The sequence below is a fragment of the Schistocerca americana genome, unplaced genomic scaffold, assembly GCF_021461395.2.
Source record: "Schistocerca americana isolate TAMUIC-IGC-003095 unplaced genomic scaffold, iqSchAmer2.1 HiC_scaffold_1070, whole genome shotgun sequence".
Classification (NCBI taxonomy): Eukaryota; Metazoa; Arthropoda; class Insecta; order Orthoptera; family Acrididae; genus Schistocerca; species Schistocerca americana.
This window is the reverse complement of record NW_025725124.1, coordinates 27,501-32,500: the sequence shown is the minus strand read 5'-3', so window position 1 is coordinate 32,500 and position 5,000 is coordinate 27,501. Positions and strand designations below refer to the sequence as shown.

At 54.2% G+C, this 5,000-nt stretch overlaps 1 non-coding gene across 1 annotated transcript; it reads right to left on the bottom strand.

Moving 5' to 3' along the window:
- Positions 1 to 11: 11 nt before the first annotated feature.
- Positions 12 to 1,923, bottom strand: LOC124560169. The gene has a single exon (XR_006969071.1). It is a non-coding gene; the product is annotated as a small subunit ribosomal RNA (ribosomal RNA).
- Positions 1,924 to 5,000: the final 3,077 nt, after the last annotated feature.

Here is a 5,000-nt window from a genome sequence, read left to right as displayed (position 1 = left end):
AGTCTAGTCGGTAATGATCCTTCCGCAGGTTCACCTACGGAAACCTTGTTACGACTTTTACTTCCTCTAAATGATCAAGTTTGGTCATCTTTCCGGTAGCATCGGCAACGACAGAGTCAATGCCGCGTACCAGTCCGAAGACCTCACTAAATCATTCAATCGGTAGTAGCGACGGGGCGGTGTGTACAAAGGGCAGGGACGTAATCAACGCGAGCTTATGACTCGCGCTTACTGGGAATTCCTCGTTCATGGGGAACAATTGCAAGCCCCAATCCCTAGCACGAAGGAGGTTCAGCGGGTTACCCCGACCTTTCGGCCTAGGAAGACACGCTGATTCCTTCAGTGTAGCGCGCGTGCGGCCCCAGAACATCTAAGGGCATCACAGACCTGTTATTGCTCAATCTCGTGCGGCTAGAAGCCGCCTGTCCCTCTAAGAAGAAAAGTAATCGCTGACAGCACGAAGGATGTCACGCGACTAGTTAGCAGGCTAGAGTCTCGTTCGTTATCGGAATTAACCAGACAAATCGCTCCACCAACTAAGAACGGCCATGCACCACCACCCACCGAATCAAGAAAGAGCTATCAATCTGTCAATCCTTCGGTGTCCGGGCCTGGTGAGGTTTCCCGTGTTGAGTCAAATAAGCCGCAGGCTCCACTCCTGGTGGTGCCCTTCCGTCAATTCCTTTAAGTTTCAGCTTTGCAACCATACTTCCCCCGGAACCCAAAAGCTTTGGTTTCCCGGAGGCTGCCCGCCGAGTCATCGGAGGAACTGCGGCGGATCGCTGGCTGGCATCGTTTTATGGTTAGAACTAGGGCGGTATCTGATCGCCTTCGAACCTCTAACTTTCGTTCTTGATTAATGAAAACATACTTGGCAAATGCTTTCGCTTCTGTTCGTCTTGCGACGATCCAAGAATTTCACCTCTAACGTCGCAATACGAATGCCCCCGCCTGTCCCTATTAATCATTACCTCGGGTTCCGAAAACCAACAAAATAGAACCGAGGTCCTATTCCATTATTCCATGCACACAGTATTCAGGCGGGCTTGCCTGCTTTAAGCACTCTAATTTGTTCAAAGTAAACGTGCCGGCCCACCGAGACACTCACTCAAGAGCACCCTGGTAGGATTGCAAACGGGGTCCGCCTCGGGACGCACGAGCACGCACGAGGCGCGTCGCACGCCTTCAGCTCGCCCCACCGGCAGGACGTCCCACGATACATGCCAGTTAAACACCGACGGGCGGTGAACCAACAGCGTGGGACACAAATCCAACTACGAGCTTTTTAACCGCAACAACTTTAATATACGCTATTGGAGCTGGAATTACCGCGGCTGCTGGCACCAGACTTGCCCTCCAATAGATACTCGTTAAAGGATTTAAAGTGTACTCATTCCGATTACGGGGCCTCGGATGAGTCCCGTATCGTTATTTTTCGTCACTACCTCCCCGTGCCGGGAGTGGGTAATTTGCGCGCCTGCTGCCTTCCTTGGATGTGGTAGCCGTTTCTCAGGCTCCCTCTCCGGAATCGAACCCTGATTCCCCGTTACCCGTTACAACCATGGTAGGCGCAGAACCTACCATCGACAGTTGATAAGGCAGACATTGAAAGATGCGTCGCCGGTACGAGGACCGTGCGATCAGCCCAAAGTTATTCAGAGTCACCAAGGCAAACGGACCGGACGAGCCGACCGATTGGTTTTGATCTAATAAAAGCGTCCCTTCCATCTCTGGTCGGGACTCTGTTTGCATGTATTAGCTCTAGAATTACCACAGTTATCCAAGTAAACGTGGGTACGATCTAAGGAACCATAACTGATTTAATGAGCCATTCGCGGTTTCACCTTAATGCGGCTTGTACTGAGACATGCATGGCTTAATCTTTGAGACAAGCATATGACTACTGGCAGGATCAACCAGGGAGCCTGCGTCAACTAGAGCTGAGCAGCCGGCCGCCCGGGAGTGTGTCCGGGGGCCCGCGCGAACACGCAAGCGTCCGCTCAATTATTCTGCAAACAGAGGAGGCTGAGCTCCCCTGCACAATACACCTCGAAACCCTCTCAGGTCCCGGCGGCGCGCAGCGCCGTCCTAAGTACTTGGTCGGGTTCGAGAGAGGCGCAATCGCCCGGAGTTTGGCGAGTAGACGCTTTAGGTGCGACCACCCGTGCTCCCAACTGAGCTTGCCGCTGCCGACAGAGGCCCGGGAGCGTGCTGTCGTGGCATTGCCGGCGGGAGACAACACGCGCCACCTACGGTGGCCGGCAGCTCCAACGCCAGCGCCACAGAAGGACAAAAGCCCCACTTGGGTGCCGAAGCGAACGCGCCAACACGTCCGCACAGCTGCGATACAAACCACCTGCGAGAACCGCAGAGGCGACCGAGCAGCAGACGGCGTCGCGGCGCCGAGCGCCGGGGCGGCGGCGCATCCTCAGCGCACACAGTCCTCAATCGGACCAGCACACTGCAGATGTCCACCGCGCTTCGCACCGGGCCCGCGAGGACCTACTTTGGCCGCACGGCGCCGCGTGCAGGGTGCGCCGGCGCGCAGCTGCGCCGCCTGCCGCCTCCGTCGGCCGGCGCGCCTGCCACTGGCCGCCCCCACCAGCCGGCTGTAGCGCGTGCGCCCACGCACCGCGCGGCCAGCACGCCGGGAGGCCCCCCCTCACCGGCCGGGGACGGTCCCACCCAGCCACCGCCGCGTATCGCTTCACACCCACATGCCATTCACGTTCGTGGGCATGGTGGGTATCGCTGAAACAACCGGTTGGTAGCTCAGATCGTCGCCATCACTGATTCACCTCTAGCGAGAACAACCGCACCACAACGGTTTACCAGTTGTTCATTTGCGTAACGTCACCAGCAAACGTAGACGTCCATCGCCATTTGCAAATTCAACGATTGTTGCATGCCTGTGTCAGGTGTCACGACACACTATGTCTGCCCACATACACGCAACAACATGTGCACGCTTCGCGAACACGTGGAAGGTGGCCCCCGTACGTATGCGATGTCCATTGCGCGAACGACTGTCAACCGGCCTCTGTCGCATGTCGCAGATGTGGAACGCAGTGCACCATGCTATCACGGTGAGTGAGAAGAGACGACTACGTCTGACAACACGCGCCACTACATCAACAGACGGCTCATGCTGATCGCCATCCACGGCATACCATACTGCAATCCAGCTCTTATAGGGAGACGACACGTAGCTGAGTGCACAATATTTGGACCGTATGGTTCGCCGTTGTTGGCGCAGTCGTGGTACGGTCACACATGTACCACGATGTATCATTCAGTACATGAGGACCAATGTGCAGTACAGTGTGTGATTTGGACGTACAACATCAGCGGACAGTTGACACAAGCCGTACCACAACGTAGGCTGTGCTTCGCCATGCGAATGCCAATGAACAACTGCGAAGGGCATTGAGCATGTACGTCCTGCTGCCATCCGCATTACAGTGTATAGCTGCAAGGTGTTTAACATGAAGCGATACTCTGGGGACCGGGCAGTGCGGGTAGCAAACTATATTGCGGGGGTTGCAGTTAGGCAACACTACACTAATTTAACGCGTCGTATGACAATTACAGAGCAGGTTAAGGCCCAACGTGTGTTGGGTTAAGGCCCAACGTGTGTTGGGTTAAGGCCCAACGTGTGTTGGGTTAAGGCCCAACGTGTGTTGGGTTAAGGCCCAACGTGTGTTGGGTTAAGGCCCAACGTGTGTTGGGTTAAGGCCCAACGTGTGTTGGGTTAAGGCCCAACGTGTGTTGGGTTAAGGCCCAACGTGTGTTGGGTTAAGGCCCAACGTGTGTTGGGTTAAGGCCCAACGTGTGTTGGGTTAAGGCCCAACGTGTGTTGGGTTAAGGCCCAACGTGTGTTGGGTTAAGGCCCAACGTGTGTTGGGTTAAGGCCCAACGTGTGTTGGGTTAAGGCCCAACGCGTGTTGGGTTAAGGCCCAACGCGTGTTGGGTTAAGGCCCAACGCGTGTTGGGTTAAGGCCCAACGCGTGTTGGGTTAAGGCCCAACGCGTGTTGGGTTAAGGCCCAACGCGTGTTGGGTTAAGGCCCAACGCGTGTTGGGTTAAGGCCCAACGCGGGTTGGGTTAAGGCGCAACGCGGGTTAGGTTAAGGCGCAACGCGGGTTAGGTTAAGGCGCAACGCGGGTTAGGTTAAGGCGCAACGCGGGTTAGGTTAAGGCGCAACGCGGGTTAGGTTAAGGCGCAACGCGGGTTAGGTTAAGGCGCAATATAGGTTAGGTTAAGGCGCAATATAGGTTAGGTTAAGGCGCAATATAGGTTAGGTTAAGGCGCAATACGGGTTAGGTTAAGGCGCAATACGGGTTAGGTTAAGGCGCAATACGGGTTAGGTTAAGGCGCAATACGGGTTAGGTTAAGGCACAATACGGGTTAGGTTAAGGCACAATACGGGTTAGGTTAAGGCACAATACGGGTTAGGTTAAGGCACAATACGGGTTAGGTTAAGGCACAATACGGGTTAGGTTAAGGCACAATACGGGTTAGGTTAAGGCACAATACGGGTTAGGTTAAGGCACAATACGGGTTAGGTTAAGGCACAATACGGGTTAGGTTAAGGCACAATACGGGTTAGGTTAAGGCACAATACGGGTTAGGTTAAGGCACAATACGGGTTAGGTTAAGGCACAATACGGGTTAGGTTAAGGTACAATACGGGTTAGGTTAAGGTACAATACGGGTTAGGTTAAGGTACAATACGGGTTAGGTTAAGGTACAATACGGGTTAGGTTAAGGTACAATACGGGTTAGGTTAAGGTACAATACGGGTTAGGTTAAGGTACAATACGGGTTAGGTTAAGGTACAATACGGGTTAGGTTAAGGTACAATACGGGTTAGGTTAAGGTACAATACGGGTTAGGTTAAGGTACACATTGTTGTAAGGAAAGGTGTTTTGGGGGGGGGGGGGGGGCCGGTTTGTTGATTGTGATTATCGTAAGTAAATGACTGCGGCATCATCTGATTTG